This window comes from Tachypleus tridentatus, chromosome 13, assembly GCF_004210375.1.
Source record: "Tachypleus tridentatus isolate NWPU-2018 chromosome 13, ASM421037v1, whole genome shotgun sequence".
NCBI lineage: Eukaryota > Metazoa > Arthropoda > Merostomata > Xiphosura > Limulidae > Tachypleus > Tachypleus tridentatus.
The window spans coordinates 44521026-44544929 of NC_134837.1; the positions used below are offsets into that span (position 1 = coordinate 44521026).

The 23904-nt window shown below is 31.8% G+C and overlaps 1 long non-coding RNA gene across 1 annotated transcript in view; it reads left to right on the forward strand.

Annotated features, from left to right (window-relative positions):
- Positions 1-20429, forward strand: part of LOC143237957 (uncharacterized) — a 29081-nt gene extending 8652 nt beyond the window's left edge. The window contains exons 2-3 of the long non-coding RNA XR_013020351.1: positions 9712-9878; positions 18512-20429. This is a non-coding gene — a long non-coding RNA (uncharacterized LOC143237957). The remainder of the gene's footprint in view (positions 1-9711; positions 9879-18511) is intronic.
- Positions 20430-23904: the final 3475 nt, after the last annotated feature.

Genomic DNA, 23904 nt, shown 5'->3' on the forward strand with positions numbered 1-23904 from the left:
TACTGTTGAAATTACTATATAAATGTGGAATTATTGTGCGACTAACAGACATTTCAAAACATCATGCATATAACATCCTTTTCATTGCTATATAAAGTCAAATTTCACTTTTTCATTTGCTATTATCAAGGGGTCCTCCCGAGAAGTAAAATTGCCCGAAATCGGTATAACTAAGTAATAAGTTGCAAGTTAAATGATATATTAACCTTTACGCTTACCTTTTAAAAAATGTACTATCGTTCGATGTTGCAATGATGCCAGAAATAAATTTATAGTTGGAGAATAATAAAATGCTTTTCGTAAGAGCTAACAATCAATTTAAGGATATTTAAACACAGGTATGAATTGTGCTTCACGTCATGGATAAACTAAAATGTTGATAACACCATTTAAATTTAAAAAAACAACCTCCAGCTATAATTAATTGAATTAGAAATTTGTAGCATTAAAAGTTAATAAATAAAACGTGTCTAGATTTAAAATCGATTTGTCTACTTGGAAGTTATCTGCTATATATAAGAATATATAAAGATAACTGATTCATTTTTAGGCCAGATATCTTAACAAAGTTTCCAATTGTTTTCCTCTGTTTCAAATGAGTTTATGGACTTTCAACCTGCTAAAAATCCGATGTCAATTCCTCACGTTAAGCAGAGACTTCCAAAACAGTTTGAAACAGACCAAATTCACAAAGTTAATGGGAATTGCATGAGCTGAACTTAATTAACGCTAGTACAGCGGTATATCTACGGATTTACAAAGCTAAAATCAGAGTTCGATTCCCCTCGGTGGGCTTGGCAGATAGCCCAATGTGGCTTTGCTATAAGAAAACACACACAAACAGAATTCCACAGTATTATTATTCCATTTTTCTCCTGAAAATATTTGTTGATATTGAGACCTAGCTTGAAGCTTCTTATCTGCTGGTTTATGAACCTGGGCCTGGCATGGCCAAGCGCGTAAGGCGTGCGACTCGTAATCCGAGGGTCGCGGGTTCGCGCCCGTGTCGCACTAAACATGCTCGCCCTCCCAGCCGTGGGGGTGTATAATGTGACGGTCAGTCCCACTATCCGTTGGTAAAAGAGTAGCCAAAGAGTTGGCGGTGGGTGGTGATGACTAGCTGCCTTCCCTCTAGTCTTACACTGTTAAATTAGGGACGGCTAGCACAGATAGCCCTCGAGTAGCTTTGTGCGAAATTCCAAAACAAACAGGTTTATGAACCTGTTCATTATTTGGTTAATTGTAGGAAAATTATTCTTCGGAACAGCTTTCTGGGTAAGGATTCCTTTTCGTAACTACAGTCTTTACTTTGAATTCGTATGTGGTTTTGAAGCTGGTTTCGTTCTAAAAACGTTTAGTACGCATCTTTGAATAACTCTTAATTTTCTTAGAAATGCTGTGTATGCTTTGTTTGTTTACTCATATCGTTTAAACATTTCTCTAAATATTTTTCTTAAAAAAATATCTTTTGTATATTACATCATATTCATAAATCTACCCGTGTTGACATTGAGTATGGAATGATCTAAAACTCATTGTAAACAAAATGCATCGGTGCTGAATGTATCAGACGTGGCGCCATTTTATTAGCTTGTAAAATTAATTCAAATAAGATGCAATTCATTTTTCTGTATGTATGCAGTAATTGAAATAATTATTTAAGTATACAAATGATATACATACAAAAGTCGCAAACAACGAGAAATGGTGACTAAGTGGTAAATTTATTAATGTTATAAAATACTATTTCAGAAAGCGGATTTACAACGCTAAAATCAGGGGTTAGATTCCCCTCGGTGGGCTGAGCAGATAACCTTTGTGGCTTTGCTAAAAAAAACACACACACTATTTCAGAAAGAGAAAAATAAAAGCCAATCCATAGCATACTTACCTTGTATGAATGTCGAATCTCCCTTTTTATATAGAATATTACATTTTATTTTCAGGTTATCTTCCTGTTTAGTAATCTCCAATTTTGGAATATTAATTTTATTTTAACCTTCTCAGTTTTTAACTACGTCCATAAGGCTTCAAAAACATTCATATCAGAACTTGTGCTCAGTTGCCCACTTTATCGTCGAGATCTCGTTTCACCGCCTTTGATATATGCTTAATATCGCTTTTTTAAGTGAAAAATAAATTTCTGTTCGACGTGTCATGTTCCTAAGAAAATATCACCATGCAGCAGAATCAGCCTGTGCTATTCAGCACTCATAATGAGATCGAGCTCTTGCTTTACTGTTGATGTTTTACATGACCATGATACCATTCTCGTTTTCGTTGACTGTTGTAATGCATTTCAAATTTGTATTCACTTCTAAATGACACACTCTCCATCTTTACTCATTAAATATTTATGTAATCAAACGAATATTTCAACAATATGTTTGGAAAAAAAATCCTTCGTAGAGTTAGGTGTCCATTAAGATTATATTTTAGTAAAGCATATGGTACTGTTCTTCAGCTAGCATTAACATCTGTATTTACAGAAAGGATGTTGTCAAAATTTGTACAGGACTGTTGTATTGCTTGTAAAGCTGATCTTCTCAGTTACTTAATATCATTTTTGTTTTTGTATCTCGCCTGCTTTTGGTATTACAAACAGGCCTAGTTACATAATCCTAGTAAAACATGGAGTCTTACCCCGATTTTTGGTAAGGTTGATTTATGCACGATTATCATGTGGTTTTTCAGTTGTAGGAATCTGACTATATATATATATATATATATATACATACTATTATTACTAGTAATGTGAAAATACAGATACGACTGCCTGTGCCTTTATGATCTTTATGTCTGTGTGGCACTATCTGATTGGCTGGGTGAAAAAAAATAAACACAGTGTAAATTTCAGCACATTGCTGTCCTCCAGAACAGCTCTTTCTCACACGACAAGAGTAGCATTTATGTAGTATTTTCCTTTTATAATTTTTTCATTACCTCTCCACAATTATTTTTAATATTGTACATATATCGATTTTATATCAAAGTAACTGCTTTATTTAAATTCTAAAAAGAATATCTTTGACTATGCTTCAGCTGAAAAGTAGTAAACAAGGTTAATCACCTTAGTCATGAAATGTTATATTTTCAAATTTAAAAGCGATTTTGTAAGGTTATCTTCAAACGTAAGATGTAACCTGCGCATTCTTGGTTATGTTTAGAATGATTCAGTTTTCTAAGAAGAACTTTAGTAAAATGTATGAAAATTAATAATGCGGTATTTTGGTTCCCTGAAATAAGTGCAAAAAAAAGTTAAACCTTGTCAATATTAAATAAACAAATATAATATTAAGCAGCGTTATAATGTAAAATTGTATATCTTTTTCATTATTAATTATTGTCTGAACAGCTTATCAGGTTACATACTTCGTTTTCAGTAAGAATTTATTATCAAGTTAATGTAGTTAAAATATGTTTCGCGTTATTGGTAATAATTTACCTAAAACTAACTTAATGTTAATATGTACTTCGAACATATATTCCTTACTTATCAATGTGTGAAAAAGGAATATAAAGGAATATGATAACAGACCTTCACGTCGTTTTGATGGTATGAATGGGGTTCCGTGCTAAATACTTATATAAGAAGCACTTGCGTATTAACAGCGTCTCTCAAATAGCTTTATTCTGTTAGTGAACTGTAATCAATTAATAAAAGCTACCTAAACTCATTGCCTTATTTATAAACAGCCATTTTGGGTAACAATAATATCTTTGGTTTGTATTTTTTAACGTAAAACTATGCAATGTCCTATATGCGCCCTGATCACCACGAGAAATCAAACTGCATATTAACAACAAATATACTTTAAATGTTTAGTATTCTGTTGGTAATATGTAGTTAGATTTCTCGTAGTGATCAGGGCGCATATAGGACATTGCGTAGTTTCACGTTAAAACATACAAACTAAACTTATTATTGTAACTCGAAATGAGGCCTAGCATGGCCAAGCGCGTAAGGCGTGCGACTCGTAATCCGAGGGTTGCGGGTTCGCGCCCGCGTCGCGCTAAACATGCTCGCCCTCCCAGCCGTGGGGGTGTATAATGTGACGGTAAATCCCACTATTCGTTGGTAAAAGAGTAGCCCAAGAGTTGGCGGTGGGTGGTGATGACTAGCTGCCTTCCCTCTAGTCTTACACTGCTAAATTAGGGACGGCTAGCACAGATAGCCCTCGAGTAGCTTTGTGCGAAATTCCCAAACAAACAAACTCGAAATGACTGTTTATAAATAAATTTTACTTTCTTGATACAACAAAAGTTAGGCAGAAGTTAAGAATAAAACAGCCACTTGGAAACTGAGAATAGTTCACAAGAATTAGCTGACAAACTTTCCTTGTTTCTATTATAAGTTTGTTTTGATGCTTATAATACGACTCGCTTAGAGCTGTTTGGAGATGAAAAAAGAATTATTTATTTCAGAACAGCATTGAACAATATTGCTTATTTTCTGCTGGTTGCTAAAAGGTTTTTATAACCTTTTGTTAGAAACGAAAATTAAAACAAGAGTTTTAACGGGCGAGAATTCTTTATAATAAGAGTCTTTCAAGTTAACGTTAGTTCGTCATTTTTAATGGTGGATTAGTTTGATATTTAAGAGGTGGAAGTGACTGTGTCATTGTGTGACGTGTCATTATTGTATCGAACGAAGAGTCTCAAATTATTTGTTCATTTCCCGGAGTATTTCACGAGGGCGTGACCTTGTGAGAAACTTTTTATGAAAGTTGAAGATAAATATTAATCCATAAATGTACAGTTGTTATTTGAAATAGATATTTTATATCTCAGTGAAGCATCAATAAAATATAAATTAATCATTTTTTTAGGTCTCAGTATTTGAGAAAAAACCTCTGACTTATTTCAAAACATAACAATAACTGTGACACATAAACTGTAAGTTGGTTGGTTTTATAAAGACATTCATCAGATGTGTGTTTTGCTAAAATTATTACTTTAGCAGGTTAAATATATATATATGTATATATACATAATAATAATGAACTTTAGAACTATAGTTTAATAAAGTAATTTGTATCATAATGAATAACTTGTGTTAATGAATTTAATTTGTGGTACGAATTATTTTACTTTTCGTGTCTGGTTCGTATCTGATCCGTGTATTACTTCTGAAACAAAAAATATTATTGTGTTAAATTCCTGTAAGACAGTTTCATCTTTAACACCACACATTCTTGCTCTATTTTGGTCACACGAAATTTGTCTCTTAATATTTTAAAAGTAATGGCATATATTAATTAATGGGAAGCGTAATATGTTTTTAAACCCCAAGTTTTATTATAACCTAAAGGACAATCCAGTTACAACAAATTCAAAATTATAAGCCAGGAGAAAATTCAAGTAGTGTGTGTGTGTGTGTTTCTTATAGCAAAGCCGCATCACGCTATCTGCTGAGTCCACCGAGAGGAATCGAACTACTGATCTTAGCATTGTAGAAATGCTGATAGAAACACACACATATATTTGTGTGTGTGTGTGTTTCAAATATAATTAATTAGCAAATTGAAGTCATTCGTATTACCATGTATTACCAGTGATATGACAGAATTTCTATGGTTTTCTATCACTGTCTAAATCAGAAAGGAAGAAAATGATTAATTACATATTGCTATAAAATTACTTATGAAACCTCATCGGGACCGTTTTTCAACTATTTGTTATAAATAAGCTATACTACATAATTTTAGGCACTCCTAATATATTATTTATATTTCGATCTTTTAAGTTTATTGTGAACCATAATTGTTATCATAGCACAAACATATAATAACAAACAGAATGAATCATACGCATGGTATGACACAATAGCTATGCAAATATAAATTACTACAAGAAATGTAACTGGAGTATATAAAATATTGTTTCTTTGTTACAAACTTTTATAAATGTTAGTATGGTTGTTTGAAAGTGACAATAAACCCTTCAGAACAAAACAATACTCTCAGTGTACAACCAGCTTTGGTTGGTATGACAGTTAAGAACGTCTATTATTAATAACTATAGTTTATCTATTATACATTGTTAGCTATCATGGTCTGCTAACTTGTGCAACTTCCTTATGAACAACCAGGCGTGACTACATTACTTTGTTAAGCTACTAGTGCAGGTCAAAACAATCAACATTAATCACATGTAGATGTACTATATAAATATACATGTACATTTATATAAACGGAATAGAATGCAAAAAAAGGTGCTTGTACTTCTATTTTAATGAGTTTTTCTCTACAATCAAAATATACAACGGTAATGCCATTATATTATTTGACATAACAAGCTGACCTCGGCTAAATTATCCTAGGTTTGAGTCTCGTTATCGCCAAAAGAAAAAAAAACTGCGGTCCGCATTTTAGGGACGTAGGTATGTTACAAGAATGACAGTCAGATCACACTATTCTATTTTGTCTTTCAAAATTTGTAATGCATACTGGAAAGCTGAACATATTTGGATAAAAATTTAGAAAAAACGACCTTTACACTCCAGATATATATATAATTTTTTCAAACCAACGTTTCCTCGAAGCTTTTTCAGGGTTAATATACACAACTGAATTATATGTACTTGAATATTTATAAAATCTTTATCAATAGTCCAGCTACTTTCTTAAGTAAGTTATCAGTCAAGATTTGAGGTAATTATAACTTAAATATTCTAAAATAAGAATCCTGGAATGTCATTGAATAATAGCATGTTATTCTTTTTGCATGTTATCTTGTTATAAGTTGTAACATATTTCATATTGAATCTTGATGTCAGTTATTTCTATTTTTATGGTTACGAATTTATGTCTTAATATTTCTGTTCAACGTCTTTCTTACTTTACGAAAGAGTAAGTTTTAAGTTCTAGATATTTCAGTTTTAACTAGTGTAAAGATAATATTCTAAACTAGTGTCATCTATTATATTACAGTTGGAGTAAAGGATGACATTTACTTATTCTGTTAAATTACACAAATGTCTATACTTAACGAAGTATCTTGTTTCAAGGCTGTTTAGACTTTCACGAAATATTTTGCCTTATTTAATTACAGATAAAGAGCTAGAAAATAAAACACACCATTCTGTTAAACATTAATAAAACTTAAATTGATTTACAAAATGAATTAATAGTGTTTATAATGAATCAAACGTCTTTCAAAATATATACATATATATTTCTTTTCTAGAATTTGTCCTTATAAATTACATAAGAAGTTAAGGATCTAACATTTGTTATTTAGTGTTATCCATGTTGTAATATTCTATACATGAAATTACTAAGAGAGATTCATTTTTAATCTTGTAAATATCTACACACGAACAAACATATGTATATATGTATTCAAACGCATATATATATTTTACTTCTTCAGTTACAATATGTAAAACTCAAGACTGTGGCTGTCATTTCGTTTCGATTCGGGAGAATATGCTTAGAACCCTTACAAACACATATGCAAAAGAAGACGCTGCCATTCTCTGTACTCTTTTAAGTTTATATTTAACTTTCTTTTCGTATTTTTCCTTTGTAGAAAACTGAGCTCTGATTTTTTTAAAATAATTTTGACCGGTGAGCCCCATTACAAGGGCTTTTTTTTTCAATATAATTACAGTTTACATGCGATATGATTTAGAAAAAAACTGTCTTTTTTTCTCACTTTCTCCGTTTTGTTTTTTGTTAAAAAGAAAGAAATTTCCAGAGTTATCCCAAGCACACCTTGTATATTGTCCTAGTAGAAAGATATGCTCTTAAGATATCAATGTCACATATCAGAAGTTGGGAGAAATAAAAAATTATGTACTTATAATGTTAAAAAAAACATATGGTGTCATTACCAAATCGAAGAAGGCAGGAGTAGAACAAAAAATTATATTAAGTTATTTTAAAATAATTTCTTCCTACGACGTCGACAAAATGTCAATAATTTAAGTTATACTTCTTACAGCTAAGGGTCTATTGTGTCTTTACGATACATTTATTCCTGAATGATCTTTGCCGTGTATTAGCTGAGCGCTCACTATTGGTCACAAATGAACTAGCACCGATTGGTTGCAAATGAACTCGATCTAGTATAAGTTCTGATATGATTTGATCATGAGTTTCATAATTCGACCAGAATATTCTGATATGCAATGCTGCATGTGAAATCATAGTATAAATAAAAAAGTACATGTTACATTATAAAAGAACTACGGTTATAATTATTTTATAATAAAGATATATTAAGCATTTTGACATATAAGACTTGTCCGAAGGGTCCATCTTTATACTAATCTAATGAAAACAAAACATATGAAACTATTTGCGAGATTATATGTGTTATGGGACAAACAGAAAGGAACAAAATGGAAAAATATCCATCATTGACAGAAGGCCCTGGCATAGCCAGGTGGTTAAGGCGTTCGACTTGTAACTTGAGAGTCACCGGTTCGAAATCCCTGTCGCACGAAACATGCCTATCCTTTCAACCGTGAGGGCGTTATAATGTGACGATCAATCCCACTATTCGTTGGTAAAACAGTAGACCAAGAGTTGACGGTGAGTGGTGATGACTAGCTACCTTCCTTCTAGCTGCTAAATTAGGGACTGCTAGGGCAGATAGCCCTCGTGTAGCTTTGCACAAAATTAAAACAAACAAACAAACACTGACAGATGCCTTATTGGAATTACATCCCAATATTTTAAAGTGTAGGTTGTCTACTGGTGTTCACGCACCCGAGCATGCAGCCGGACAGAGATTTTTTTTCTCGGCATCTTTCAAAATATATAACTTTTAAATCTATATAACTTCGTTTACAACAAGGATCATAAAGATGCAAATAAATCGAATTTTGGCTTGACAAAGTATGCGTTTCACAAGTTATTTAGGTCTGTTACCAAACAGTCAAGTTTCGTATTCAGTAGGGAATTCAAAAATCAGATTGATGGTGTTTAGATGAGGTTGTGATTATATTTATGTGAAAATGGAAAAGATTCGGTTAGAGAGTTGTCTCGACGAATGCGGACTTTTGATAAACAAAATATCTGTTGATAATATCTTAATATACTTTAAAGAGCGGTATCATGTCAAGTCATTTTTGTAGTATCTCGACTAACAACACGAATGTATCAAATCTGACAGTAAAAATTAAATTGTTTGATGATGACCGTCACTGTAAAAAATAGTTGTTTTTTATTGTCAAATTACGAAATTATTTATTGAATCAAAGTTTATCTGATATCGACTAAAGTTAAAATGATTATACTAAATTATGAAAACTTTGAATACAATCACTTAACTGGAGTTCCCTGATAATACAGCAGAAAGTCTGCCGATTTACAACGCTAAAATCAGGGGTTCGATTCCTTTGTTGGGCTCAGCAGATAGCCCGATGTGACTTTACTATAAGAAACACACACTCAACAGGATCTGAGTTTTATTTATATGTGATATAACTTTAGCCAATCGTTAAGGAAAATTATAAATATTTGTTTATGGCGCTTAATTTTTGACTATGCTGGCACACTAAATCAAATTTAATATCGTAATCGATTTTTTCTGACCATTGACTAAATACAATAAAATGATTCATTAAAGAAAACTCAGAATAAAAAGCAAAAAAGCACCTGGTAACAATATTGTGAACAAATTCTTTGTATTAATAAATATCGTAAAATGAAAGGTATTTGCGGTTTTATAGCATTATAAAAAGTTTGTTGTATTATTTAGAAAGCAGGTGTTTTGAAGATCGTCCGTATAACTTGTAATCTTACCAGTTTGTAAAGATCCACAACCTGACGATACACCGTTACACACTGCCAGGTGTCGGACGTCAGTTCCTGGGGCAGATGGTGATGGATTGTCCTCCACACAGCCATCAAGGACAGCCCAGCCAGGTGATAGCTTTAACTCTTGTAGATATAGTTGCTAAATGTCACTGAAACCTAAGATTTAAAGCGAGTTTTTCTTTAAAGGATATTTTGCTTCAAATAGTCGAAAATAAATAAGTTTTCGTATTTCGAGCGTCATACTGAGTGCATCATCAGGTACATACGTTAAACACACTGTTTAAACCTGCGTTAAAAGAAGCCAGATTTTTAATTACAACGGTCAAAAATTACTTCAATTCACTTGCGCTAATATATAGTATCATTGTGGGATATTCTCTTGAGAAAATGTTGCTATAGACCAAATGTGGCTTTTATTTTGTTACTTTTACGTCAGGCCATTTAGTTTAATCTACTAGCAATATATTTTTACCTTAATTAAGGATGCATAACTTATATTGAAATTCTGACCATACTTATTTTTTATAACAAAAAATATACTGATTTTGATTATGAATTCATACTTTACACATTGCTTTAATTCATCAAGATAAAACTTCGTATTTCTTTCTAAATAATATTTTCCCTTAAATGAAGCGTTATATCAATAAATTCTTGTTTAAGTTTTGAGCAAAAAGTTACACGGTTGGATATCTGCACTCTGCCTACCAAAAGAAATCTAACCCTAAATCTTACTAAATCCAAAACTTTACTTTATACGCCAGGATATATCAACAAATGAATGTAAGTTCTATGGATTTATCGTTATCAGTTGTAATAACCAATTTAGTCATGAGACAAGCTAAACAGACAACTATTAACAGTTACACAGAGCCATATAAAATAATAGAAACTGTATATTGATGATACTTTTGTAGTGTTACCAGCATCACATATTACATATCATTACTGTCATTTGAATAACAGTGATTCGTATATTTCGTTTATAATCAAGAAATAAGCTTTGAGTAGCTTACCATTTCTTGCTATTAATATAACTCGAGCCAAAAATGACTTTTTGGAAATAAATGTTCACCAGAAACCTAGGTATTGTGGTGGATACCTACAGTTTAAATCCATTAGTGGTAAATAATAAAGTAATTGTATTTACACTTATCAAACTATCATAAATACTCAAAAGTTTATTATTTTTATGAAAGACCTTTCGAAACCTCATATAGCCACATTTTCGTAAAGCTGTTTTCCTAATAGTCGGCCTGGCATGGCCAGATGGTTAATGCACTCGACTCGTAATCTGAGGGTCACGGATTCGAATCCCAGTCACACCAAACATGCTTGCTTTTACAGCCGTTGAGGCGTTATAATGTTACTATCAATCCCACTATTTGTTTGTAAAAGACTAGTTGCTTTCCTCTAGCCTTACTTACACTGTAAATTAGGGACGACTAGCGCAAATAGCCCTCGTGTAGTTTTGCCCGAAGATCAAAACAAAACAAACCAATCCAAATAGTCGTTAGATTAACCCTTAAAAACAAATTACGTCAGTTTAAAGATATAATTCGTAAAGAATATCAAAATAATATAATCTATTAGATTATTTCGGAAGATATGCATCTTAGTAAAACATCTAAAACTTCAAACATTCAATACTATTAAAACAAAGAGATTAGTCTCATTTAGCTTTGAGAGAAAAAAAACTTACGATGAAAACTATAAAAATAATTGGTCAAGCGTTCAGTTTAACATTGACCTTCAAAAACGTTTCTTTGTGGAAATACGGACTACTTGAAAGAGACAATATCTTGAACTGTGATAATGGAATTATCATTGTGTCCCTAACGTGTCGTTTTTACTCTTGAGGCTAGTGTATCTTATCTTGTGCCTAACTTCTTTAAGTTGTATAAACTGCTTTGACGTATTTTGATGATGAGGATGATAAACTCGTTAAACGTTGGATATTCATTTTAAAGATTTTCTGTTGAAGTATTTTTTGAGTTATTTGACACACATGTTAGCAAACCACTCCAACCACTGGTGGTTGAGCGAAAGACATGGCTATAACAATCGCCAGAGTCTTGGTGACGAGAAAACCACTTGAAATAAAAATGTATCTCAGTACGGCTGGTATGGGTATTAATACGCTTTTACTAATAAAGCGGAGAACAACGTTTCGACCTTCGTAAGTTATCTATAGGTTAACAAAGAGAGAGTCTACTACTTTATTAGTAAAAGTGTTAATACCCATATCAGCCGTTCTGAAATACAGTCGTCAATGTATTCCCTAATTAACTAATTCTTTTAAATATGGTTAGAATTTGTATACCTTTAACTATACAGAGCGAATAACGTTATAAAAGCTTTCCCATACGGAAGTCTAAAACTAGTCTGCAAACAATAAATTACGGGTTTGTACTCAAAGCACAAACAATAACAAATGAATAAACAGAAACATATAATATGGTTTGGTGGGTCGAATTTTATGATATTTTATACTGAGGATAGAGTAAACACATGTCCCGTTGACCTGATAGTGCATGCTGCTGGAAGCAGTGGCGATATAATGATTTGGCAAATGTCTCGTGATTGACCAAACAATCTAACAATACACCTGCATAACACTGTCATTCTTATGAACGGTATTGAACTGAATACTCAACTTTCATGGCCGTCACAATCAACGCATATTAATCCAGTTAAATATTTTTGGGATGTTCTGTTCATATTCATGAACCGTTTTCAAATCTTGAAACTTGAAAAATTAACTATAATGTAAGAAGACACTTGTGTCGTGGTCCAGCTCGGTATCAAATGGAGACCTTTATAAAATGCCCACTTAATGTCTTTAAAATTGGAAAGCAGAAATAAAAATATGCAAAACAACTTTTAAAATTATAAATACTTTATTTATTTTGAATTTTAGTTATAACCTGTGAATTAATTTTATTCACAGCTTAATCAAACTCGTTATTCTGATGCTCTGGAGAGTTAGTTAACCCAAGAGAGCGCTATAAACTGAAATATTAAAAAAACATGAAATAAACAGATAGTTTATGTATGTTATCTGAGTAAAACACGGGGTGTGACACGTCACGTCATGCTTGATTTCTCGAAATAGGAGGAGTCATAAAATCCAAAGTGCAGTTATCCAGTTCGATTACTGTCTGCCCATTACGATTTTAATGATGGGGTTGCAAGGGAGTTGTGATGAGTGTTGTATGAAACCTTATTTGTGTTGTAAGTGTTGGTATAATAAGCGAAAGGTAAATACGCAACATGGAATGACCTTGCTAGAGCCAAATGTATAAAATTTATCAAGAAAGTAAAAATATTGATTCAATTTTAAACCTAAACCATTTCTGAATTAAGCTAGTTTCCGTCATATAACCAACTTTTCTAATAAAAACCAAACCCCTTTAATCAACAAATGCTCTAAATTAAAAAATTAACAATTTTTTACCTATTTTTTCGTATATTTCATTTTATACTTTTAGTGCATAAACTAACAACAGTATTAGGTTATAATTTTATTGCTAAGCAGCTGGACAAAGTTTGACTGGTTCGACTGCACTTCAATGTTTCTTTGTTGGTCAAGCTTGGTTTCGCAACTCTTATTTATTTCGGTTAGCGATGAAATACGAAATAAGTCATGCTACAAGTGGGGTACTAGTACTAGTCCCATCATTTTTGGTGGGCTATACACCAATACTATAGTAATATAGAGAAAAACTCGAATAGACTTTTAAAAATATAAAAGTCAATTCAGAAATCAGTGTAGTGTTTGTAGTTAATCACAAAAATACACACTAATCACCACATTTGTCAAAACCCCGTTTCTAGCGTTGTATGTCCGTAAACATACGAATATGCTACAATGAAGATATTATTAAATTGCTTTGTTTTGAAATTCGCGCAAAGTTTCACGACGATTATCTGCGATACCCGTCCCTAACTGAGCAGTGAAAGGCTAAAGAAAAGGCAGCTAGTCATCACTACCCACCGCCAACTCTTGGACTACTTTTTTACTAACATATAGTATCAGGTCATTCCTTAAGTAACGTCCGATTTTAGGTTCAGAAAAAGAGAAAGGATTTCAAATGCTTTTAATGTCATTTAATGAATAATGTATGCCCATTATTATTAATTACTTCCTGCCAACGATCCACAAGCTTTTGAATGCCACTTCTATAAAATTATTGGGGTTTGAAGGAAAAGAACGTAGTGAAGTAGTTTTTGACACCTTCATGTGTTCCAAGCTCTTTTCCAACAAGATAGTTCTGCAAACTTCGGACTACATGATAATCAGACAGGGCAAGGTGTAAAAAATAAGAAGGATGTGGAAGTGTTTCCCAGTCCAGTTCTTCAATATTTGCAGATGTGATCCTTGCTATATGAGACCGTGCAATATCCTGGTGTAACACAACACCTTTACGATTGATCAAAGCAGGCCTCTTTTCTTTCAGTGCAACATTCAAGCGTTCTAACTGTTGAGAATAGAAGTCTGATGTAATCGTTACTTTTAGTGGCAGCAACTCAAAGTGGATCACACCAACTATCTCCTACCAAGCGTTTCACAAGGCTTTCCTAGGGTATAGGTCCATTTTGGGCTGAGCTTTAGCCAGTTTACCTGCACTGAGCCATTGTCTGCGGCACTTAACATTTTTATAAAATATCCATTTTTCATCTCCAGTCATCAGCCTCTCCAAAACAAGGAAGGTTACGTTTACGAGAGTGCAGAGAAGCGCAAATGTCCACTCTTGCTCGAAGGTTGGCGTCTGTCCAATTATGAGGGACACATTTTCCAAGTTTTGACACCTTTCCAAACTGTTGCGGATGACGGTCAACTGTTGAATGGGTCGAATTGAGCTTCTGTACTAGTTCTTCAATTGTTACAGCACAATCTCCATCAAGTGCAGCCAGCAGCAAGTCATCATTAAACTCAACAGGGAAAAATTAATGTGGCACATCACTTAAGCTGTAGTCACCCGATCTGAACTTTTGAAACCACCATCAACGTTTTCTTTCATTGAGAGACTCTGCACCATAAACACCTTGAATGTCTCGTGTAGTTTCTGCTGAACTATTGCCTTTTTTTAAACTCATAAAGCATTATATGCCTAATGTGCTCCTCAGACACATCCACATAAGGGTTTATTTGATTAATGATCTGAAAAACGTGGAGTTGGATTAGTTTCTTTTATTTGTCTGAACATTTTTATACACGCCCCACTACATATTTTAGTCTTTAAAGCCTTCTACAAAGACAGAAATGATGATGCACTTTCTATACTAGATTTTCGGACATTGCTTATGGGATGACCTGATAAAATTAATCGTCGCTAATAAAGGCCCAGCATGTTTGATATGAAGGGGATTCTAGCCAGAGACTCTCAGATTGAAAGTCGAGCACCCTAACCATATTAAATGAGTAACCTGTGTTTTGTTGTTTTGTTGAATTTCGCGAACATCACACAATGAATACTTGTACTAGACGTCCGTAACCTTAAAGTTATAGACTGGAAGGAGTGTAGGCAATAACACCCACCACCAATTCTTGTTTTGCTGTATTGAATATTGAAATTTGACTATCATGTTTATAACACCTCCCCATCAGAGCTCTATTTCTTATAAAAACGGAAAGCTAACCATAGACTCACTCATTTACGGCTCAATATGTTAACCTCTAACCGCACTCTGGGTCAAATGCATGTCATATCTTAATAAAAAATTATGTCACCAACTTTCATAATTCATCCTTTATTTTCTTTTATTCCGTGTTCCTAGTAGCCACATGTACGTATAATTATGCATATACTTTAGAATAAAAATGATTTAAAAGATAGATGCAGAGCTGCATCAAATTAAGTTAAAATAAAATAGAATGTTTTGAGTAAGAATATTCCGTTTTATTATTCTTAAAATACAAAGTCTATACTCTTTCTACTGGAACAAATTATCCAGACAACAGAAACCCAACTTTACGATGACGAGAAACCCTCTTGAAATAAAAATGTATCCTAGAGACAGCTTCTTGAGAAGATCGAAATGTTGTTCTGTACTTTATTTTAATTAAAGTGTTAATAACCGTACCAGACGTCTTCATGGTATAGAAATCCAACTTGTTATATGGCAGTAGAACTATTTAACCGTCTCATGTTTCATTATTGACAAAAATAATATTTTAACAATTATTTCCACTTATTTTGACAATCAACCTTTGATGTAGCCTTCAACTTAGAAGACGTTTGAGACAAGAATGTTTGTTTCCAATGACGGGAAAAGTTTAAGTTAATCTATCATTTTAAATTATTTCATTGGCCTTTAAACGAAAAATGTATTTTTGTTGCACTCTTGGTTTCACTCAAAACCAGAGCATTGAACTAATTATATCGTCTATTACTTAAAGTAATTGTCGAACATTTCAATCAGTGTAAGACTGACATATGATAAATCTACGTTTTTATTCTTGAAGTTACGTCATATTTTGAAATATGAATGATTGTATGCTTAATTACTAACAATTTACTGTAGAATATCCTGCTTGTGAAATACAATTTAACGTTAATATTATTCATATCTGTTCTCCCGTTCACTTTTCAAAAGTGTTTGCTTGTTTTGGAATTTCGCACAAAGTTACACTTGAGCTATCTGTGCCAGATGTTCCTAATTTAGCAATGTAAGACTAAAGGGAAGAAAGCTAGCCATCACCATCCACTGTCAACTCTTGAACTACTCTTTTATCAACGAATAGTGGAATTGACCATCACATTATAACGGCCCCAGCGAGCATGTTTGGTCTGAAGGAGATCGGAACCCGCAACCCTCAGATTATGAGTTGAGCGCTTTAACCACTTAGCCATGCCGGGCTTTTCAAAAGTGAATGTTGAGCTTTGCCCGCGTGCACAGCTTTTCAAACGGGAGACAAACAGACATTCTGACAGACACCAGGGTTCTTTATATATGTAAGATGGGATCTACGGAGCAATAAAGACATTAGAATTTTATGCCTTCAACAAACCTCATTCTTGAGTGGGCATTTTCACTTTTGAATTATTCAATGGACAATTAGTAGAAGTAATAACCAACAGTCAGCTTTTTCCTATTACCTATTTATGCTAGTTCCTCGACTGCTTTAGGCTTTGTTAGATTGAAATGGCAGACAGCAAATTTGTGGAAAATTTGATTTTAAAAAATTAGGTTTAGACTGAGTCGTTATTCTTTAATGAAAACGATGGCGGTGAAATTAGCTGAGATTATTTAGAAAATTTAATTTAAAATATTCCATTTATTTGTACTCGGGGCTAATAATTTTAAACATATTAGAAGAGATTTATTTGTTGTTAAGCATAAATCTACACAGTCAGCTGTCTGACTCACTTGGGGTATCGAAACCTGAATTTTAGTGTTATCAGCTATCAGAATTATCCCTGAACTACAAAGGGATATTAAGTAAAGTTATATATTAAACAATAACATTAAATAACTTGCATGTTGTTTTAATACCTGCTCACTATCATTACTGTTACTAGTGGTACCTATTTATGTTTTTATGTGTATATATAACTATATAGAATAATTTTATTTCTAATATCAAGATGGTTCTTTTTTCCCACTCAAAATCACGCTTAACATTTGTTCTCAAAACATATTTGTGGCTTGGCTTTTCACGATTGTTTCACATTCAAATTTAGTATAAATTGTAAGCAGGAAAAGAACAACCTGTTAAACACTAAAATATATGTGAATTATGCTATTATATTTTAATTTGTTGAGGTTTTTTATTCAAATAGTGTTTCATAAAGGAATGAATTGAAATAAAATATAAATCACGAAACAGTTTGAGGTCACTATTCACCAGAAATTATTCAAACTTATTGTGAATTAAATGATATAAGATATTCTCTAAGTTGCTAAACATTTGCCACATGCATATTTGTAAACTTAGCACTTAAAATAAGATATTAAAATACCATTAAACGGAATTAAACTCACTATTTGAAATTGACATTATTAATCCTACACGTACTGAAAAAGGTGATATCTCCCAAACATGTTTAATATAAAAAACGGGCTGAAATATGATCGAAATTAATATTTTAAGATTTTGTTAGTGTTTTTTTTTGTGTGAGATGTTATACGTTTTATTACTTTAAAATACTACATTAAATGAAAGGTGATTATTAAAAGCCACATAAAAGGAGTGACAAAGAAATAAATAAATTTAGTTTAGATTTCAATTCATATGAAATTAATGTTAGGAACAAATATTTTAGTAACTGAGTATCATATTTCCTGTTACACGAGGTAATAAATAGAGGGAAGACTTAAAACTTAATGATTCTGTGGTAAATAGATTTGTTTTTTGTTTGTTTCTGAATTTCGTGCGAAGCTACTGAAATTCAAAATAAAAACACTGACATAAAACCATCAATAAATACATAAAAAGGGAAATGATATTTAAAATTTACATTTTATTTGAGAATATTAACGGTGTTTGAAGAGTAGAATCGATTATATGTTGTTATTATTGAAATATTTGCGTATTATAATTTACGATCTTCGTAATTTTAAGTTTGAATTACTATTTTATTTGTGTGAATGTGTCATACTAGTTACTACCTTCAATTCTGGCTTCATATTTTTAAGTATTTGTGTTCTTGAGATGAGCTGCCTTTACTTATGAGTATCAGATAAAGAAGGCAGCCAACGGAATTGACCTATTTTCCCAGTGCTTTCTTTTGCAGGTGCTGACTAAATACTCATAAAACAAGCAGTTGGTGCCAGAAGCTGAAAAAGAAAAGAAGAGAGATTTGACCTTGAAACATGATGTATACACCTGCGAAATAATCATTTTGTTCTTAAAAAGTCAGATAAATTTCCTAAAATAATACGTTTTGTAATTTGGGAAAGTCATTACAAATGTTTATGTTATATTTTGAGTAAAAATAAGCCTTAAAACTTTGAAACATTTTTGTTCTTAATTATAAGTAGTTCTGTTTTTAATATGTTACTGTTGTTTAGTTTACTGCATTTCTTTTTCAAAATTAATATATTAAGTTGCAAACAAAAAACTAGCTGCACATTATTAATTCTTTTCTTCAGTGAGATCAAGTAAAGATCAGTAAGCAAATTAGTGAAAGTAATTTTCTAATCATGCTTCCAGTAACAAAAGAAGTAAATTTATTTAAATAAGAAAATTGAAACAAAGAGAAAGTTAATTTGTAATTTAAAGATTTAAAACCAAAAACGACAATTAAATGTCATTATACAAATCTTCTCCATCTTATGTGTAGTTCTCTTGAAAGTTCATTCATTCCATTAGCCGCTAATGATTAGCGTAATCTGGAATAGGATGTACCAATAAAGACATAAAGAGGAGGTCTTCGTTATAAATGAGAGCAATAAATATTTTTATTTAGTTTTCTATTAATCAAATCTGGATTAGTAAAGAATCGGGTTTATCTTACATAGAAAGGTGTTTAATCATAAGCACCTATGTGGCATATTCACATGAAGAAATGTGATGTTGAACTTGTATTTCATATTAAATTGTATAAAGATTTTGACAAACCATGGTGAAGCAATGCAAGCAAAGTTTTATGTTTAACAAACATTCCATATATTTCGTTGGTGTTTCACAGAAAAGAAAAAACAATCTTAAGGAAACCTACGAAATTTAACATTTCAAATATATATATATACATACATTTATGCATATGTGTATGTCTGTAACCAAAAATTAACTCTAAAAAATGTCTGAGCCTAATTTATAAACCACGTATTTGAGATCTTCTCTTCTGAATCAGCAGTTTGTTAAGAGTGAGATTTTTCAAAAGTTGAAATAACAATAACATAACTTTAGAACTCCGTACGTTTCATCTGTCATCTCCTTAGTTATATATTCGTCATGTGTTATGCACCTACATTTATAACATTTTACGATAAAAACGTGATCTAAGCTTTCTTTAGTTAAACATAAAAGCTATATCCTCTTCAAAATTCGGTTTCGTAGATTTTTACGAATTGTATCTAAGTTGATAGTCAGGGTGTTCGACTCGCAAAGCGAAGATTGCGAGTTCATTTCACCATCAGTGAATAGTCATTAAAATGAAGGTAATAAAAAGTAATAAAACCAAAGTCAGAGTGTTGAACATTATTTAATATATGAGTGCACCATTTGAAAGTTGTAAGACGAACATTTTTGCCTTCTTTTACGTAATTTTATTTTCATCGTTACAAACATCATGTTTAATTTCTATATTCTCTTTGTGATTGTTATCACGTTTGATTATTCCTTGGAAAGTGAAAGTAAATTCATACCCTTCTTTATGAAACTTTATTCCATATTTATAATAAAATTATGAAGTAATAATAATTTCTAAGACGTTATACTTCATACAAGTGAACTTAACTGTAAACGTAAATACTTTAAAGAGTTACTGTCTACTAACAACTTTCATAAATTTTTAAAATTTAATAAAATTGTCTTTGTGTAAATAATTTTGGAAACAGTTGTTGTTTTTTATTTTCACATACTATTTGTGTGCCTTTCTATCACTTTCTAAGTTAGGTATGTTATTTGTTAAATGTTATTTTTTCTATATTTACGCTTGAAAGAATGTAAGTTTATCGGAATCATATTTTTTTAATGAATATATCTATACATATAAGAATATTTTAACCACAATATATCTACTTTATTTAAGTAATAAAAAATGTTCGAGATTCAATCATACAACATTTGAAAATCAGTTGATTCGCTCACATTGAAAACACTTTTTATTTTTCGTTCGGTAGTTAATTATCAATTGCAATCACTTTTTTAATAGTTTCAGTGTTCAATTTATTGTCATTGGATATCAGTTACGTTTGTCTATACATATCAGTTAGCAAGTGATGATATCGTATGTTAAATCAATTTAAAGGGAATCTGTCAAATTTCCTTAATTATTAATCAGAAAGAATATTTTTGAACATTCTAATAACATGCACTTCTAGCTGCGATAAATCTTAGTTCGAAATGTAAAACAAACAGTACTTCTGAAGGACTTTTTTTCAACTGAGTATAATGAAACCCGTAAATTATTGCTTTAAAAATAATAATAATGTATTTTGTAGTGCCGCCATCTAGTTTATTGAATCTAATTATTCTTCTCCGGTCCTTTTTTTTAAAAAAAAAGATAAAAATCGCTATAATAAGGAAAATCTAAAAATTTCACACACATGCTGAATACCTTTCGATAATAGAAATAAGATATTTTAGAACAAAAAGGAGTAAAGTTTATCAGTTATTTTTCAACATAATTTAAGTATTTTAAATAAAATGTTATTCAAATATTTTTCGTTTAATGTTGTTATTTTTTGAATTTTGCACAAAGCTACTCGAGGGCTATCTGTTCTAGCCGTCCCTAATATAGCAGTGTAAGACTAGAGGGCAGCTAGTCATCACCACCCACTGCCAACTCTTGGGCTACTCTTTTACCAACGAATAGTGGGATTGACCGTCACATTATAACGCCCCCACGGCTGAAAGGGCGAGCATGTTTGGCGCGACGGATTTTTCGTTTGAAAACTTACCTACGTGTTACGCTGACAAAATGAGATCGAATTGTGATATATACTACTCCATGTTGAATTTTGGCTTCTCCTTTATGGGATTTCCGTGTTAAACTGATTAAAGCTTTACATTGTGAAATAAAGTATAATTCTCGAAACAAACTCAATGTGTTTAAAATTTAATATATTTACGTGTTTAATAATAAGAAAATAAATTCCTTTCACTTGTATTCACATAATATTTTTTATTATAATAATTTTTCACTTGAACATAAATAATAATATATAATGTTTAAATATTGAAAAAAACAGTTAAATTAAAAGAAATTTTACCTTAAATCAAGTTTTTCATTCATATTCAAGACTAAAATGAACACATAATGCATGTGCTTACAAAAGACCAATACCCTTGGTCATGAAAAGTGACAGATTTTAATTTAATAACATTAAAAACACATTAAACAATTAAACCCCACAGTCCTAATGTCTAGCTTTGACGTTGTGTCACTTGTCACCGAAGTTACTCTCAAAGAAGCCTCCAATGTATCCCTTGATCTCTACAGTAATGACCCCAATAACTTAATTCACATCCTGTAATGTTATTGATATCTACAGTAATGACCCCAGTCCTTTATTTCACATACTGTAATGTTACACTTGATCTCTACGGTAGAGACCTAAATCCTTTAATTCGCACCCTGTTATGTTATTGATCTTTACAGTAATTACTCCAATCCTTTAATTCACATCCTGTAATGTTACACTTGATCTCTATAACAATGACCACAATCCCTTAATTCACATCTTGTAATGCTACACTTGATCTCTATAGCAATGACCACAATACCTTAATTCACATCTTGTAATGCTACACTTGATCTCTACAGTAATGACTCCAATCCCTTACTTCACATCCTGTATTGTTACACTTGGTAGCTACAGTAATGACTCCAATTCTCTAATTCACAACCTGTAATTTTACACTTGATGTCTACAGTAATGACCCCAATTCTTTAATTCACATCCTGTAATGTTTCACTTGATCTCTACAGTAATTACTCCAATTCCTTAATTCATATCCTGTAATGCAACACGTGATCTCTACAGTAATGATCCCATTTCTTTAGTTCACATCCTGTAACGTTACACTTGATCTCTACAGTAATGACCCCAATCCTTTAATTCACATCCTGTATTGTTACACTTGATGTCTACAGCAATGACTTCAATCCTTTAATTCACATCCTGTGATGTTACACTTGATCTCTACATTAATGATCCCAATCCTTAAATTCACATTCTGTAATGTTACGCTTGATGTCTAGAGTAATGACTCCAATCCTTTAATTCACATACTCAACGCATTTTTCGTTTCCCTTTTTAGAATTCCCAACAACAAAAACTATCTTCAAACAGATGGTTTAAGTATGGGAAACCCTCTATCACCTGTTCTAACTAATTTATTTATAACCCATATTGAAATAAAAGCCATAGAATCTACACTTTATTCTCCCCTGTACGTTTGTCAGTTTGACATCAATGGAACACATAAACACCATTCACATTAACATTCATTTCACCATTAAACACGAAAATAACAAACACTGATATTTTATTAATGCATATATATTATACTCATGCACCTCTGTAAACTACTTGTACCTGAGAATAACAAAACCTTGTCGTAACGTCATACATTTATAATAAAATTTGTCATTATTCAGACAAGCCGTCTCAAAGCTTTTAGTAACAGATTTTGTCTTTTATTCCAAAGTTTTGTAAGTGCTGACATCTAGTGAGAAATATCACAAGCATCGATGAAATCGTATTTTGTTTTATCGCGTTAATTAACATTCAGCGTTTAGATATCTGTTAAAAGCGGGAGAGATTAAACATTTAATACGATATTTTATTCTTTTTAACTATTTCGATATTCAAGCAGCGTAAAGTTATAATAAAAAAGGATGAACGTCTGTAGCATCGAAGTTTTATTTCTTTTGGTGCAGGTCTTAATAGATGAATCTACAGTCTTGACACTCATTGTATCAGAATATAAAGTCTTCATCAAACATAAGCCACTCATAATATTTATTAGAAGTTATAATAAAATTCTCAAAATTACAGCAAACGTGCAATAGCTATATTGCTTTGGGACTTTAATAATAATATACATAAACAACATTTATAGGGTTTACATGGATTATTGTAAATGTTCATTTTAGTCTGTGAGTTAATACGTATTATCAATGTTTTCCTCAAACTATCCAAGTGTTTTTATAAGACATCATGGCGGTAGGAATTATAACTAACAAAGTAGGAATACACATAAAAAGTATAAAAACTGTATAATTATGAATTCAAAGAGTTTAAAATAGCTATAACGTTTTTAATATAATGCCAAACGTCAATATATTTACCCAGGTAAATGTAATCCTTTTTCATGTTTCATGTAGTATATTTCCCCACGATGAAGCTTTTATATAAGTAAATAGTTTGATTGCAAACGATCCCGGCATGACCAGGTGGTTATGCCATTCGTTTCGTAATCAGATGGTCGCGCGTTCAAATCCCCGTCACGTTA